Source organism: Haliotis rubra, unplaced genomic scaffold (genome assembly GCF_003918875.1).
Source record: "Haliotis rubra isolate DU_JTF1 unplaced genomic scaffold, ASM391887v1 Scf1762, whole genome shotgun sequence".
Classification (NCBI taxonomy): Eukaryota; Metazoa; Mollusca; class Gastropoda; order Lepetellida; family Haliotidae; genus Haliotis; species Haliotis rubra.
Window position 1 is genome coordinate 65,875 of NW_025765739.1, and position 19,923 is coordinate 85,797.

The following is a 19,923-nucleotide window of genomic DNA, read 5'->3' on the forward strand; positions in this document are numbered from 1 at the left end:
GTGGAAAACATGCTTGCCTGTCCTATTTTACCCTTGGATATTTCCAATATATCTAGTAGTAAACAATGTTATACAACACTATGTCAATTCTGTTTTAAGAAAACAAATGGCCAATTAAAATGGGAAGAAATATTGGATAGAGACTTCCAACAGAACGAATGGGAAACTATTAATTTGATGGCTAATCGATGTACTCAAAGCGTTTATTTAAAATTGCTTAAGATGGGATACATTGATTCACCTGTGTGTTCGTTTTGTAAACAGGTGCCTGAGAGTGTTATACATTTATTAGGGCTCCTTGCCACAAGGCAGGAGACCTATTGGAATCGTTAATGTTTTTATTATTTATTATTCCGCCGTATTTTGTACCAGCCCTACAAAAAGCACCGCTGGACAGAATCGTATTATGTGATTGTACTCATTCAAGCAAAGAGTGGAAAAAGTTGGCTAAATGGTAAGGAAATTTGGCTGAAGGATACATTGATTTAACACCAGAAAATATTATTTTTGGTTTCAAGGGAAGAAATAATAATATGTATACAAAATACATGTATCTACACTATGAGCAGAAAAGGGAAAAAACCCAATTTTAAAAGCATCCAAAATGATATATTAAGTTACTATCAGTCATGCAAATTTATTGCTTTTACAAACAATAATCAGTCCAAATTTTGCATTTTGGTCCTCTTTCCACACACTATTTTAAGATTTATGAGCTAAATATTCAGTTGTAAACTTCAAAAAGTATAATGTAATGTGAAAATGACTTATGCCTGGCAGATTATTAGATACAGTCAAACCCCCACTAGCCGTTTTTCATATGCAACATGAACAGTACTATGTATCTACGCATACCTATGTACATGTAAACATCTGCTGGGAAATAATGGGTAATGTAAAAATGACTTATGCCCTATCTACCAGATGCAGTTAAACCTGCACTAGCCGTATTTCATATATAATATGAACAATATTATCTACCTATGCATACTTGTGTACATGAAGACATCCGCTGGGAATAATGGGTAGTGTAAAGATGACTTATGCCCTACCTACCAGATGCAGTTAAACCTGCACTTGCCGTATTTCATATATCATATGAACAATATTATCTACCTATGCATACTTGTGTACATGAAGACATCCGCTGGGAATAATGGGTAGTGTAAAGATGACTTACGCCTTGCACGCTACCACCTGCAGTCAAACCAGAACTTGTCGTAGTTGATTTTCAATTGGAAACAATACTATGTATCAACGCATACCTATGTATATGTAAACATCTGCTGGGAAATAATGGGTGATGTAGAATGACTTATGCCCTATGGCTACCAGATGCAGTCAAACCTGGACTAGCTGTACTTCATATACATGTACAACATGAACAATCTCGATCTATGCATACTCATGGACATGTTAACATCTAATGGAAATTAACAAAAAACATGTATACTCCACTATACCATGTGGAGGTTACTGGGTACATGGATATACTCCACTATACCATGTGGAGGTTACTGGGTACATGGATATACTCCAATATACCATATGGATGTTACTGGGTACATGGATGTACTCCACCATGCCATGTGGAGGTTACTGGGTACATGGATGTACTACACTATACCATGTAGAGGTTTCTGGGTACATGGATGTACTGCACTATACCATGTAGAGGTTACTGGGTACATGGATGTACTCCACTATACCATGTGGAGGTTACTGGGTACATGGATGTACTCCACTATACCATGTGGAGGTTACTGGGTACATGGATGTACTCCACCATACCATGTGAAGGTTACTGGGTACATGGATGTACTCCACTATACCATGTAGAGGTTACTTGGTACATGGATGTACTCCACTATACCATGTGGAGGTTACTGAGTACATGGATGTACTCCACTATACCACGTGGAGGTTACTGGGTACATGGATGTACTCCACTATACCATGTAGAGGTTAGGGTATATTGATGTACTCCACTATACCATGTGGAGGTTACCGGGTACATGGATGTACTCCACCATACCATGTGGAGGTTACTGGGTACATGGATGTACTCCACTATATCATGTAGAGGTTACTGGGTACATGGATGTACTCCACTATAACATGTGGAGGTTAATGGGTACATGGATGTACTCCACCATACCATGTGGAGGTTACTGGGTACATGGATATACTCCAGCATACCATGTAGAGGTTACTGGGTACATGGATGTACTCTACTATACCATGTGGAGGTTACTGGGTACATGGATGTACTACACTATACCATTGGGGGTTACTGAGTACGTGGGTGTACTCCACTATACCATGTAGAGGTTACTGGGTACATGGATATACTCCACTATACCATGTGGAGGTTACTGGGTACATGGATATACTCTACTATACCATGTATAGGTTACTGGGTACATGGATGTACTCCACCATGCCATGTGGAGGTTACTGGGTACATGGATGTACTCCACTATACCATGTGGAGGTTACTGGGTACATGGATATACTCCACTACACCATGTGGAGGTTACTGGGTACATGGATGTACTCCACTATACCATGTGGAGGTTACTGGGTACATGGATGTACTCCACTATACCATGTGGAGGTTACTGGGTAAATGGATGTACTCTAATGTACCATGTGGAGGTTACTGGGTACATGGATATACTCCACTATACCATTTGGAGGTTACTGGATACATGGATGTACTCCACCATACCATGTGGAGGTTACTGGGTACATGGATGTACTCCACTATACCACGTAGAGGTTACTGGGTACATGGATGTACTCCACCATACCATGTAGAGGTTACTGGGTAGATGGATGTACCCCACCATACCATGTAGAGGTTACTGGGGACATGGATATACTCCACCATACCATGTGGAGGTTACTGGGTACATGGATATACTCCACTATTCCATGTAGAGGTTACTGGGTACATGGATGTACTCCACCATACCATATAGAGGTTACTGGGTACATGGATGTACTCTACCATACCATGTAGAGGTTACTGGGTACATGGATGTACTACACTATACCATTTGGAATTACTGAGTACGTGGGTGTACTACACTATACCATGTAGAGGTTACTGGGTACATGGATGTACTCCACTATACAATGTAGAGGTTACTGGGTACATGGATGTACTCCACCATACCATGTGGAGGTTACTGGGTACATGGATGTACTACACTATACCATTGGGGGTTACTGAGTACGTGGGTGTACTCCACTATACCATGTAGAGGTTGCTGGGTACATGGATATACTCCACTATACCATGTAAAGGTTGCTGGGTACATGGATATACACTACTATACCATGTATAGGTTACTTGGTACATGGATGTACTCCACTATACCATGTGGAGGTTACTGGGTACATGGATGTACTCCACTATACCATGTGGAGGTTACTGGGTACATGGACATACTCCACTATAGCATGTGGGGTTACTGGGTACATGGATGTACTCCACTATACCATGTGGAGGTTACTGGGTACATGGATGTACTCCACCATACCATATAGAGGTTACTGGGTACATGGATGTACTCTACCATACCATGTAGAGGTTACTGGGTACATGGATGTACTACACTATACCATTTGGAATTACTGAGTACGTGGGTGTACTCCACTATACCATGTAGAGGTTACTGGGTACATGGATGTACTCCACTATACCATGTAGAGGTTACTGGGTACATGGATGTACTCCACCATACCATGTGGAGGTTACTGGGTACATGGATGTACTACACTATACCATTGGGGGTTACTGAGTACGTGGGTGTACTCCACTATACCATGTAGAGGTTGCTGGGTACATGGATATACTCCACTATACCATGTAAAGGTTGCTGGGTACATGGATATATACTACTATACCATGTATAGGTTACTTGGTACATGGATGTACTCCACTATACCATGTGGAGGTTACTGGGTACATGGATGTACTCCACTATACCATGTGGAGGTTACTGGGTACATGGACATACTCCACTATACCATGTGGAGGTTACTGGGTACATGGATGTACTCCACTATACCATGTGGAGGTTACTGGGTACATGGATGTACTCCACTATACCATGTAGAGGTTACTGGGTACATGGATGAACTCTACTGTACCATGTGGAGGTTACTGGGTACATGGATATACACCACTATACCATGTGGAGATTACTTGGTACATGGATATACTCCACTATACCATGTAGAGGTTACTGGGTACATGGATGTACTCCACCATACAATGTAGAGGTTACTGGGTAGATGGATGTACTCCACCCTACCATGTGAAGGTTTCTGGGTACATGGATATACTCCACTATACCATGTAAAGGTTTCTTGGTACATGGATATACTCCACTATACCATGTATTGGTTACTGGGTACATGGATGTACTCCACTATACCATTTAGAGGTTACTGGGTACATGGATGTACTCCACTATACCATGTGGAGGTTACTGGGTACATGGATGTACTCCACCATACCATGTAGAGGTTACTGGGTACATGGATGTACTCCACCATACCATGTGGAGGTTACTGGGTACATGGATATACTCCAGCATACCATGTAGAGGGTATGGGGTACATGGATGTACTCCACTATACCATGTAGAGGTTAGGGTACATGGATGTACACCAACATACCATGTGGAGGTTACTGGGTACATGGATGTTCTCCACCATTCCATGTGGAGGTTTCTGGGTACATGGATCTACTCCACTATACCATGTGGAGGTTACTGGGTACATGGATATACTCCACTATACCATTTTTTCGAGGTTACTTGGTACATGGATGTACTCCACTCTACCATGTGGAGGTTACTGAGTACATGGACGTACTCCACTATACCATGTGGAGGTTACTGGGTACATGGGTATACTCAACGATACTATGTAGAGGTTACTGGGTACATGGATGTACTCCACTATACCATGTGGAGGTTCCTGGGTACATGGATGTACTCCACTATACCATGTAGAGGTTACTTGGTACATGGATGTACTCCACCATACAATGTGGAGGTTACTGGGTACATGGATATACTCCACTATACCATGTGGAGGTTACTGGGTACATGGATGTTCTCCACCATTCCATGTGGAGGTTTCTGGGTACATGGATATACTCCACTATACCATGTATAGGTTACTGAGTACATGGATATACTCCACTGTACGATGTGGAGGTAACTGGGTACATGGATATACTCCACTATACCATGTGGAGGTTACTGGGTACATGGATGTTCTCCACCATTCCATGTGGAGGTTACTGGGTACATGGATGTTCTCAAAACCATTCCATGTGGAGGTTTCTGGGTACATGGATATACACCACTATACCATGTAGAGGTTACTTGGTACATGGTTGTACTCCACTATGCCACGTAGAGGGTACTGGGTTCCATGGATGTACTCCGCCATACCATGTAGAGGCTACTGGGGACATGGATATACTCCACTATACCATGTGGAGGTTACTGGGAACATGGATATACTCAACTATACCATTTGAAGGTTACTGGGTACATGGATGTACTCCACTATGACATGTAGAGGTTACTGGGTATATGGATATACTCCACTATACCATGTGAAGGTTACTGGGAACATTGATATACTCAACTATACCATTTGAAGGTTACTGGGTACATGGATGTACTCCACTATACCATGTGGAGGTTACTGGGTATATGGATATACTCCACTATACCATTTGGAGGTTACTAGGTACATGGATGTACTCCACTACACCATGTGGAGGTTACTGGGTACATGGATGTACTCAGCTATACCATGTGGGGGTTACTAGGTACATGGATGTACTCCACTATACCATGTGGAGGTTACTGGGAACATGGATATACTCAACTATACCATTTGAAGGTTACTGGGTACATGGATGTACTCCACTATGCCATGTAGAGGTTACTGGGTATATGGATATACTCCACTATACCATGTGGAGGTTACTGGGAACATGGATATACTCAACTATACCATTTGAAGGTTACTGGGTACATGGATGTACTCCACTATACCATGTGGAGGTTACTGGGTATATGGATATACTCCACTATACCATTTGGAGGTTACTAGGTACATGGATGTACTCCACTACACCATGTGGAGGCTACTGGGTACATGGATGTACTCCACTATACCATGTGGAGGTTACTAGGTACATGGATGTACTCCACTATACCATGTGGAGGTTACTGGGTACATGGGTATACTCAACGATACTATGTAGAGGTTACTGGGTACATGGATGTACTCCACTATACCATGTGGAGATGGCTGGGTACATGGATGTACTCCACTATACCATGTAGAGGTTACTTGGTACATGGATGTATTCCACCATACCATGTGGAGGTTACTGGGTACATGGATATACTCCACCATACCATGTAGAGGATACTGGGTACATGAATGTACTGCACTATGCCATGTAGAGGTTAGGGTACATGGATGTACTCCAATATACCATGTGGAGGTTACTGGGTACATGGATGTTCTCCACCATTCCATGTGGAGGTTTCTGGGTACATGGATATACTCCACTATACCATGTGGAGGTTACTGGGAACATGGATATACTCCACTATACCATGTATAGGTTACTGAGTACATGGATATACTCCACTATACCATGTGGAGGTTACTGGGTACATGGATATACTGCACTATACAATGTGGAGGTTACTTGGTACATGGATGTTCTCCACCATTCCATGTAGAGGTTACTGGGTACATGGATGTTCTCCACCATTCCATGTGGAGGTTTCTGGGTACATGGATATACTCCACTATACCATGTGGAGGTTACTGGGAACATGGATATACTGCACTATACCAATCGGAGGTTACTGGGTACATGGGTATACTCAACGATACTATGTAGAGGTTACTGGGTACATGGATGTACTCCACCATACCATGTGGAGGTTCCTGGGTACATTCATGTTCTCCACCATTCCATGTAGAGGTTACTAGGTACATGGATGTTCTCCACCATTCCATGTGGAGGTTTCTGGGTACATGGATGTACTCCACTATACCATGTGGAGGTTACTGGGAACATGGATATACTGCACTATACCATTTGGAGGTTACTGGGTACATGGATGTACTCAACGATACTATGTAGAAGTTACTGGGTACATGGATGTACTCCACCATACCATGTGGAGGTTCCTGGGTACATGGATGTACTCCACTATACCATGTGGAGGTTAGTGGGTACATGTATGTACTCCATTATACCATGTGGAGGTTTCTAGGTACATGGATATACTCCACTATACCATGTGGAGGTTACTGGGTACATGGATGTACTCCACTATACCATGTGGAGGTTACTGGGTACATGTATGTACTCCACTATACCATGTGGAGGTTACTGGGTATATTGATGTACTACACTATACCATATGGAGGTTACTGGGTACATGGATGTACTTCACTATACCATGTGGAGGTTACTGGGTACATGGATGTTCTCCACTATACCATGTGGAGGTTACTGGGTACATGGATGTACTCCACTATACTATGTAGAGGGTACTGGGTACATGGATGTGCTCCACCACTATACCATGTGGAGGTTACTGGGTACATGGATGTACTCCACTATACCATGTGGAGGTTACTGGGTAGATGGATGTACTCCACTATACCATGTGGAGGTTACTGGGTACATGTATGTACTCCACTATACCATGTGGAGGTTACTGGGTAGATGGATGTACTCCACTATACCATGTGGAGGTTACTGGGTACATGGATGTACTACACTATACCATGTGGAGGTTACTGGGTACATGGATGTACTCCACTATACCATGTGGAGGTTGCTGGGTACATGTACGTACTCCACTATACCATGTGGAGGTTACTGGGTACATGGATGTACTCCACTATACCATGTAGAGGTTACTGGGTACATGGATGCACTCCACTATACAATGTAGAAGGTACTGGGTACATGGATGTACTCCACTATACCATGTGGAGGTTACTGGGTACATGGATGTACTCCACTATACCATGTAGAGGTTACTGGGTACATGGATGTACTCCACTATACAATGTAGAAGGTACTGGGTACATGGATGTACTCCACTATACCATGTGGAGGTTACTGGGTACATGGATGTACTCCACTATACCATGTAGAGGTTACTGGGTACATGGATGTACTCCATTATACAATGTAGAAGGTACTGGGTACATGGATGTACTCCACTATACCATGTGGAGGTTACTGGGTACATGGATGTACTCTACTGTACCATGTGGAGGTTACTTGGTACATGGATGTACTCCACTATACCATGTGGAGGTTACTGGGTACATGGATGTACTACACTATACCATGTGGAGGTTACTTGGTACATGGATGTACTCCACTATACCATGTGGAGGTTACTGGGTACATGGATGTACTTCACTATACCATGTGGAGGTTACTGGGTACATGGATGTACTCCACTATACCATGTAGAGGTTACTGGGTACATGGATGTACTCCACTATACTATGTAGATTGTACTGGGTACATGGATGAACTCCACTATACCATGTGGAGGTTACTGGGTACATGGATGTACTCCACTATACCATTTTGAGGTTACTGGGTACATGGATGTACTCTACTGTACCATGTGGAGGTTACTGGATACATGGATGTACTCCACTATACCATGTGGAGATTACTTGGTACATGGATATTCTCCACTATACCATGTAGAGGTTACTGGGTACATGGATGTAGTCCACCATACCATGTAGAGGTTACTGGGTACATGGATCTACTCCACTATACCATGTGGAGGTGACTGGGTACATGGATATACTCCACTATACCATGTGGAGGTTACTGGGTACATGGATGTACTCAACTATATCATGTGGGGGTTACTGGGTACATGGATGTACTCCACCATACCATGTGGAGGTTACTGAGTACATGGATCGACTCCAGTATGCCATGTGGAGGTTACTGGGTACATGGATGTACTCCACTATATCATGTGGAGGTTACTGGGTACATGGATGTACTCCACCATACCATGTGGAGGTTACTGGGTACATTGATGTACTCCACTATACCATGTGGAGGTTACTGGGTACATGGATATACTCCACTATACCATGTGGAGGTTACTGGGTACATGGATGTACTCCACTATACGATGTGGAGGTTACTGGGTACATGGATGTACTCCACTATACCATGTAGAGGCTACTGGGTACATGGATGTACTCGACTATACCATGTATAGGTTACTGAGTACATGGATATACTCCACTATACCATTTGGAGGTTACTGGGTACATGGATGTACTCCACTATACCATGTGGAGGTTACTGGGTACATGGATGTACTCCACTATACCATGTGGAGGTTACTGGGTACATGAATGTACTCCACCATCCCATGTAGAGGTTACTGAGTACATGTATGTACTCCACTATACCATGTGGAGGTTACTGGGTACATTGGTGTACTCCACTATACCATGTGGAGGTTACTGGGTACATGGATATACTCCACTATACCATTTGGAGGTTACTGGGTACATGGATGTACTCCACTATACCATGTGGAGGTTACTGGGTACATGGATGTACTCCACTATACCATGTAGAGGGTACTGGGTACATTGATGTACTCCACTATAGGATGTGGAGGTTACTGGGTACATGGATGTACTCCACTATACCATGTTGAGGTTACTGGGTACATGGATGTACTCTACTGTACCATGTGGAGGTTACTGGATACGTGGCTGTACTCCACTATACCATGTGGAGATTACTTGGTACATGGATATACTCCACTATACCATGTAGAGGTTACTGGGTACATGGATGTTGTCCACCATACCATGTAGAGGTTACTGGGTAGATGGATGTACTGCACCATACCATGTGGAGGTTACTGGATACATGGATGTACTCCACTATACCATGTGGAGGTTTCTGGGTACATGGATGTACTCCACCATACCATGTGGAGGCTACTTGGTACATGGATGTACTCCACTATACCATGTGGAGTTTACTGAGTACATGGATATACTCCACTATACCATGTAGAGGTTACTTGGTACATGGTTGTACTCCACTATGCCACGTAGAGGGTACTGGGTTCCATGGATGTACTCCGCCATACCATGTAGAGGCTACTGGGTACATGGATATACTCCACTATAACATGTGGAGCTTACTGGGAACATGGATATACTCCATTATACCGTGTGGAGGTTACTGGGTACATGGATGTACTCCATTATACCATGTGGAGGTTACTGGGTACATGGATGTACTCCACTATACCATGTGGAGGTAAGTGGGTACATGGATGTTCTGCACTATACCATGTGGAGGTTACTGGGTACATGGATGTACTCCACTATACCATGTGGAGGTTACTGGGCACTTGGATGTACTCTACTGTACCATGTGGAGGTTACTGGGTACATGGATGTACTCCACTATACCATGTGGAGGTTACTGGATACATGGATATACTCCACTATACCATGTAGAGGTTACTGGGTACATGGATATACTCCACTATACCATGTAGATGTTACTGGGTACATGGATGTACTCCACTATACTATGTTGAGGTTACTGGGTACATGGATATACTCCACTATACCATGTGGAGGTTACTGGGTACATGGATGTACTCTACTATACCATGTGGAGGTTACTCGGTACATGGATGTACTCTACTGTACCATGTGGAGGTTACTGGATACGTGGCTGTACTCCACTATACCATGTGGAGATTGCTTGGTACATGGATATACTCCACTATACCATGTGGAGGTTACTGGGTACATGGATGTTGTCCACCATACCATGTAGAGGTTACTGGGTAGATGGATGTACTGCACCATACCATTTGGAGGTTACTGGGTACATGGATGTACTCCACTATACCATGTGGAGGTTTCTGGGTACATGGATGTACTCCCACTATACCATGTAGGAGGCTACTTGGGTACATGGATGTACTCCACTATACCATGTGGAGTTTACTGGAACAGGTACATGGATATACTCCACTATACCATGTAGAGGTTACTTGGTACATGGTTGTACTCCACTATGCCACGTAGAGGGTACTGGGTTCCATGGATGTACTCCGCCATACCATGTAGAGGCTACTGGGTACATGGATATACTCCACTATAACATGTGGAGCTTACTGGGAACATGGATATACTCCATTATACCGTGTGGAGGTTACTGGGTACATGGATGTACTCCATTATACCATGTGGAGGTTACTGGGTACATGGATGTACTCCACTATACCATGTGGAGGTAAGTGGGTACATGGATGTTCTGCACTATACCATGTGGAGGTTACTGGGTACATGGATGTACTCCACTATACCATGTGGAGGTTACTGGGTACATGGATGTACTCTACTGTACCATGTGGAGGTTACTGGGTACATGGATGTACTCCACTATACCATGTGGAGGTTACTGGATACATGGATGTACTCCACTATACCATGTAGAGGTTACTGGGTACATGGATATACTCCACTATACCATGTAGATGTTACTGGGTACATGGATGTACTCCACTATACTATGTTGAGGTTACTGGGTACATGGATATACTCCACTATACCATGTGGAGGTTACTGGGTACATGGATGTACTCTACTATACCATGTGGAGGTTACTCGGTACATGGATGTACTCCACTATACAATGTAGAGATTACTGGGTACATGGATGTACACCACTATACCATGTAGAGGTTACTGGGTACATTGATATACTCCACTATACCATGTGGAGGTTACTGGATACATGTATGTACTCCACTATACCATGTAGAGGTTACTGGGCACTTGGATGTCGATCAGCTAATGAGTTTAAGATGATGAGACTGTCAACAAATTCTGCTCTACCTGAGTATACACAGTGTGTAGACCTTGACATAATGGACGTGAATCTAAAGGTGGCGTGTACCGATCAGCCGGGAAAGTGTATAACCTTGGATTACATATCAGTAAAATCTGAATAGACTTTAAATTCGAGCGTAAGAATTGTATGTCACATTACCAACACTAACAACGCTACCCAAACCAGGATATCCCACATCCAGTTGGTCACAGGCCGTCGTCGTTATATCACTGAAAAACGGCACATTTTAACTAATTGTTTACCAGGAGCAAGTAGTCATTCAACATATGGTCAGTATATTCATTGCCGCAGCTCCAGTAAGTGCAACTGACAAAGAGAAACCTTCCTCCTGCTATGATTTATGTATAGTTGATGTTTCATATGCACCATGGCTGTTAATAATGTGTTTATTTGTTTGACATCCCTCCATTTACTCAGGCTAACAACCCAACCCTGTTTTCAATCCCTCCATTAACTCTGGCTAACAACCCAACCCTGTTTTCAATCCCTCCATTAACTCTGGCTAACAACCCATCGCACTGGCATTCCCTGCATTCATTCTGGCTAACAACCCAACCCTGTTTTCAATCCCTCCATTTACTCTGGCTAACAACCCAACCCTGTTTTCAATCCCTCCATTAACTCTGGCTAACAACCCAACCCTGTTTTCAATCCCTCCATTAACTCTGGCTAACAACCCATCGCACTGGCATTCCCTGCATTCATTCTGGCTAACAACCCAACCCTGTTTTCAATCCCTCCATTTACTCTGGCTAACAACCCATCGCACTGGCATTCCCTGCATTCATTCTGGCTAACAACTCACCGTGCTGGCATTCTCTGCGTTCATTCTAGCTAACAACTCAGCGTGCTGGCATTCCCTGCATTTATTCTGGCTAACAACTCATGCAGTCTGACATTCCCTGCATTTATTCTGGCTAACAACACACCGCACTGGCATTCCCTGCGTTATTCTGGCTAAGAACTCAAGCAATTTTGCATTTTACACTGGCTAACAATCCAACCTGCTGGCATTCCCTACATACACTTTGGGTAAGAATCTGACCAGTATACTCATGAGACTATGCTATATTGTCCACATAATGACTTAATTAAACATACATGAGGATCCTCAGTTGGGATGCATTAACTGTTGATTTGATAACAAATCTGCAGTGTTCCCAAGCTAGTTGATGATATGTACAAACATTTCCTCGTGGAAGTTTCTTAACCGGGTTATGTGAAGACAGACATCTTCAGTCAGGACGCCATGTTGGTAAGATACAACCTTACGTACACAAGTATATCAGATAAGCAGCTACTACGTACACCATCACACCATTGCGGTGCTACTGCCAGGACGGGAAGGTGGGCATCTCTTGTCCCTCCCAAGAGACCGCTTCTATTTCCTCCTACATCGTTACAGTGCCTGGCGGGTCGTGCATATTGTCTCTATGATAGGCAAATCCACAATACACAAGCGTGCAATGGGATAGGAAATGGCTCAGTAATTGCTATCATATATTCCACAGAGCCTGTCCTGAATACAATAGAATTTATTGGTGCTAATTATGTACTGCTGCAGCCTCCTTCTCCATCATGTCACGTCACAAAAGCAGTTGCAAAATAACTCAGTGTTTTCTTAAAACAAGTGGACTTGGACTTTTTACGAAAGTGGAAAACAAACAAAATTCAATTTACATGCAGTGCATGAATGAATCTAAAGCAACTAACTTTAACCGTTCCCGTGCAATTCGCTTAAAAATTCAAAAGGCAACCTGGCCCTGTAATTGTTTTCTCGTTTAAGCTGGGGCTGTGATCTCAATCATGGCGGCTGAGGCGACGAGAGCGACACTGCTGCTAAACACTAACTACAAACCGCCGGTGTGTGCGTGACAGACGCCTCTTATTACTGCGTTGATTGTAATGAAGGCTCTCAAATCTTGACAATTATACTTTACGACTACAGAATGTTTAATCTATGAAATAATTGACCGTAATAATTTGCAATTCCATGCCCTTTAGTTTTCAATGTTTTGTTCCGTGTTCTGGCGTGATAGCTGGCTATCTGGGGGATGTCATTATGATGCCATCAACAAAACCCCCGTAAACCGGGCTATCAGGGGGAGGCAACTCCTGCAAAATACTGTCTCAAAGCGCTGTAATACACGGAAAGATGCCTCTGTGTTTTACACACACGACAGGATACGACACCAGTAATGAGACAACGGCCTGTATTCAAGTTAAGTGAGAACAGGTACAGCATACAGCAGAGCCAATGAGGGTGTTTACAGAATTGCCCTGTCAAACTAAGAGATGCCTCACAGTGAAGAAAATGTGGTTGTCTCCGAAGGGTTTAGGTTACCCTAAAAGTATGACGTACAGTGAAGAGAAAGGAGGGTCTCCAGGCAGCCTTTGTCAAACTAAAGTACGACTTACAGTAAAGAGAATTTGAGGGTCTCAGACAGCCTTTGTCAAACTAATGACTTACAGTATGATTTGAGGGTCTTACAGTAAAAGAGAATTTGAGGGTCTCCAGACAGCCTTTGTCAAACTAAAGTATGACTTGCAGTGAAGAGAATGGGAGGGTCTCCAGACAGCCTTTGTCAAACTAAAAGTATGACTTACAGTGAAGAGAATGGGAGGTCTCCAGACAGCCTTTGTCAAACTAAAGTATGACTTACAGTAACTAGAATGGGAGGGTCTCCAACCAGCCTTTGTCAAACTAAAGTATGACTTACAGTAATTAGAATGGGAGGGTCTCCAACCAGCCTTTGTCAAACTAAAGTATGACTTACAGTAAAGAGAATTTGAGGGTCTCCAGACAGCCTTCGTCAAACTAAAGAATGACTTACAGTAAACACAAGACACGGCGTTGTAGGGGAAGTATTACATTCAGGAGGGCGTAGTGAGCAGAGATAGCATCCATCAACATAAAGTCATGAAAACATCATTACTTGTTATACGCCTGGGAATACAATTAAACTGACTGAAATAGTTACCACAGATGAAAACAACTTGAACTGTATATCCTACCATTTTAAAAGCAAAATCTACGCCTTTGATATTGTAATAAAACACTCAAATCTGTCAGCGACCATGTGTTTAAACATGGCTTGTGCTGTCTGACGGAGGAGGACGGCGGCAGCAATTGCCGTACAGATATTGTGGCTAAAGTAGGTAGATGATATGTGACGTCTGCTACTGTAAATGATATGTGACACTACGTCTGCTACTAACCTTTCCAGCCATGTCCAGTGCCATATCCAGGTATATGCCAAACGTTGTTTAGCGTTGGTCTACATTTGACAGCAACTCCAGGAACTGTAACACCAACGTTGTCGAAACACGACTTGGTGGGCTTTCAACAGACTTAGTCAAGTGCGAGTAATTCACAGCTGCTCTGTGCCGGACACTAGTTGATCGCGCAGGACGTCGTCCAGGACTAATGCCGGCTTCAGGGCAGATGTCTGCCTGCTACCAATTCACTAGGGTCTTGACGAAGTTTCTGCCAGTCAATCATTCCTCTAAATCGAGACGCGGATGGTTGTCTCGGGGTATTCTTTCCATATAATACAACTGCTATAGCATCTCAACTTGTAATCCAATTACTTGGCAAGTCTACCATGTTGTTTCCCACAGCCGGGGTTTGTATCAAGGAGAAGCAGAGAGTAGGTTGGGGCGATTCTCTGGAGTCTGTGGGTAGCACGGCGTCATCTGATGTTGCAGTCTGGAGCCACGGGCCGCCTCAGTTCTCCGTCACGACCAGTGTGCATACCGTGAAGCCAGGCGAGACGTCATGTGGTTTAGCGCTTTTCAAGGAGATCGAACTATGTAGGAGGGAAATCGGAGCTGATCACCGTTTCTCGTGCTCAATTGTTTGTTTGCCGTCCAATTTGCCAGGCCACCCGTCTTTTTATAGCAACATATAACACACGGCGAAGACCAATCCATAGAGGGAGCGAGAAAGAAAATATTGGCTGCATTTGAGAGTACTTAACCTCGCACCTTATCCCTTGTTCAAGAGATAATTATCCCCCGCTTTAAAAGATTTCTGGGTATCATTAGATGGGTGGCGAGCCCATGTTATATTTGCCAATATGTCTTTATTGACGACTTGCAAAGATCGCTGAAACGTCCCAGCTCATTTCAATCATATTAACTTGAACTGCGATGCTCCTTAGGGAAGAGACGACGAACAAGCAGAGATGAATTGCTACTAATTGTTCCCCGCCTGTCCGAGGCCAACACTCCGCTCACGGCGAGGAATTGTTGACGGTAGGAGGGCTTTAACTAATTAGTCGGAAAGAAAAGAATAAACCGGGGGAAATCAAAGCATGCGTCTTGAATGGTTGTATGAAAAAGCCGTGGTGTAATCGATATGTCATACACATGATGGCATGGAGCTTCACAATCACCGGTCAACGCATCATTGCTCAGTTTAGAAGCAGCTCAGAACAGCGTCACTACATACTGTATATCTCGCCTATCTAGCACAATACCACCATTAGATAGCTTTCACACGGAGAAAATGCTCCGCCAGTCTAATCTAGGATAGAAGATATATAATCTATACTTGTCGTGTGCAGTTAGCAGTAGTAGTATATTACTAAGTAGAGGGCTCCGTATATCCTCCAGGACAAGTTGGTTGTGCCAGCCAGTTGGGGGCTTAGTGGACTTTCAGCCTATGTATATTACTTTTCCAACGTGCCATCATTATAGTATAATGATTTACCTAGAGTCAGGAACCAGTTCTCAAGTGCTTAGTATGTGCATCGCCCGAGACAAAATGCAAACGGCTAATTGCCGGGTAATAAGAGAATCAATGGAATGTTCAGAAATTCAACATAATCTGCTATTATGTGAGTATAATAAATTATCAAAATACACACAGCGCATCTGCAGGATGAGTTCAGGTTGTCCACTTTACGTAACAGTCAATAGTTGATCACGTGATATTTTAGCATCACAATGATTCATTACACCCCCTATCGAGATGCATGCCTGGTCAAACTTCACGCCATCGAGGGGATAATCCGGTACCAAACAACATTTTCGATATAATTCATGACTTTCTTATCGCCAATGGTGATGCACACATACGAGTATAACAGATAATGAAATATTACTATGGCTGCTTACCTTTTAGCAAAGAATATGTGTGGCCTCTCTGATGTACAGATGTGTGTGCCATATGTGCCCACAGCCATACCTCTGTAAAACACAGCTGTATGTGATCACAGTGATACTTCTATGACTCACAGCTGAATGTATCAACAACCATACCTCTGTAAAACACAGCTGTATGTGATCACAGTGATACTTCTATGACTCACAGCTGAACGTATCAACAACCATACCTCTGTAAAACACAGCTGTATGTGATCACAGTGATACTTCTATAACTCACAGCTGAATGTATCAACAACCATACATCTGTAAAACACAGCTGTATGTGATCACAGTGATACTTCTATGACTCACAGCTGAATGTATCAACAACCATACCTCGGAAAAACACAGCTGTATGTGATCACAGTGATACTTCTATGACTCACAGCTGAATGTATCAACAACCACACCTCTGTAAAACACAGCTGTATGTGATCACAGTGATACTTCTATGACTCACAGCTGAATGTATCAACAACCATACCTCTGCAAAACATACCTGTAAGACCGTACGACCATGCCTTTGTAAAACACAGCTGTAAGACCCCACAACCATACCTCTGTAAAACACAGCTGTAACACCCTACAACCATGCCTGTGTAAAACACAGCTGTACGTTCCTACAACAATGTCTCTGTAAAACACAGATGTAAGACACCACAACAATGCCTCTGTTAAACACAGTTGTAAGACACCACAACAATGCCTCTGTAAAACACAGATGTAAGACACCAAAACAATGCCTTTGTTAAACACAGATGTAACACCCCACAACAATGCCTCTGTAAAACACAGATGTAAGACCCCACAACAATGCCTCTGTAAAATACAGATGTAAGAAACCTGAACAATGCCTCTGTAAAACACAGATGTAAGACCCCACAACAATGCCTCTGTAAAACACAGCTGTAAGACCTTACAACCATGTCTCTGTAAAACACAGATGTAAGACCCCACAACAATGCCTCTGTAAAACACAGATGTAAGACACCACAACAATGCCTCTGTAAAACACAGCTGCAAGACCTTACAACAATGCCTCTGTAAAACACAGCTGTAAGACACCACAACAATGCCTCTGTAAAACACAGCTGTAAGACCCCACAACAACGCTTCTGTAAAACGTAGCTGCAAGACACCACAACAATGCCGCTATAAAACAATGTAAGACCCCACAACAATGCCTCTGTAAAACAAGCTGCAAGACTTACAACAATTCCTGTAAGCAACACCACAACAATGCCTCTGTGAGACAAAGCTGAAAGACCCCACAACAATGCCTCTGTAAAACACAGCTGTAAGACATTACAGCCACGTAAAAACACAGCTGTAAGACACCATCAGACAATGTCTCTGTAAAACACAATGTAACACCCACAACAACGCTTCTCTAAAACGTAGCTGTAAGACACCACAACAATGCCTAAGTAAAACACAGCTGCAAGACATTACAACCATGCCTCTGTAAAACAAAGATGTAAGACCCCACAACAATGCCTCCGTAAAACACAGCTGCAAGACCTTACAACCATGCCTCTGTAAAACACACCCGTAAGACCCCACAACAGTGCCTCTGTAAAACACAGATGTAAGACACCACAACAACGCCTCTGTAAAACACAGCTGTAAGACACCACAACAATGCCTCTGTAAAACACAGCTGCAAGACCTTATAACCATGCCTCTATAAAACACAGATGTAAGACCCCACAACAATGCCTCTGTAAAACACAGATGTAAGATCCCACAACAATGCCTCTGTAAAACACAGCTGCAAGACATTACAACCACGCCTCTGTAAAACACAGATGTAAGACCCCACAACCATGCCTCTGTAAAACACAGATCTAAGACGCCACAACAATGCCTCTGTAAAACACAGCTGCAAAACCTTACAACCATGCCTCTGTAAAACACATCTGTAAGACCCCACAACAATGCCTCTGTAAAACACAGCTGTAAGACCCCACAACAATGCCTCTGTAAAATACAGCTGCAAGACCTTACAAACATACCTCTATAAAACACAGCTGCAAGACCCCACAACATTGTCTCTGTAAAACACAGATGTATAACCCCACAACAATGCCTCTGTAAAACACAGCTGCAAGACATTACAACCACGCCTCTGTAAAACACAGATGTAAGACCCCACAACAATGCCTCTGTAAAACAGAGCTGTAACACTCCACAACCATGACTCTGTAATATACAGCTGTAAGACACTACAACCATGCCTCTGTAAACACAACTGTAAGACACCACAACAATGCCTCTGTAAAACACAGCTCTAAGACCATACAATCATGCTTCTGTAAAACACAGATGTAAGTTCACACGACCATGCCTCTGTAAAATACAGCTGCAAGACCTTACAACAATGCCTCTGTAAAACACAGCTGCAAGACCCCACAACAATGCCTCTGTAAAGCACATCTGTAAGACCCCACAACAATGCCTCTCTAAAACACAGCTGTGCAACACCACAACAATGCCTCTGTAAGACACAGCTGAAAGACCCCACAACAATGACTCTGTAAAACACAGCTGTAAGACCTTACAACAATGCTTCTGTAAAACACAGATGTAAGACTCCACAGATATGTCTCTGGTAAACAGATCTGTAAGATATTACAAAAATGCCTCTGTAAAGCACATCTGTAAGACCCCACAACAATGCCTCTCTAAAACACAGCTGTGCAACACCACAACAATGCCTCTGTAAAACACAGATGTAAGACACCACAACA

At 43.1% G+C, this 19,923-nt stretch overlaps 1 protein-coding gene across 1 annotated transcript in view; it reads right to left on the reverse strand.

Annotated features, from left to right (window-relative positions):
- Positions 1-15,753, reverse strand: part of LOC124273107 — a 60,617-nt gene extending 44,864 nt beyond the window's left edge. Inside the window, exon 1 of the mRNA XM_046708328.1 lies at positions 15,242-15,753. The gene's annotated coding sequence lies outside the window, so the exon portion shown is untranslated. The remainder of the gene's footprint in view (positions 1-15,241) is intronic.
- Between the last annotated feature and the right edge of the window lie 4,170 nt (positions 15,754-19,923).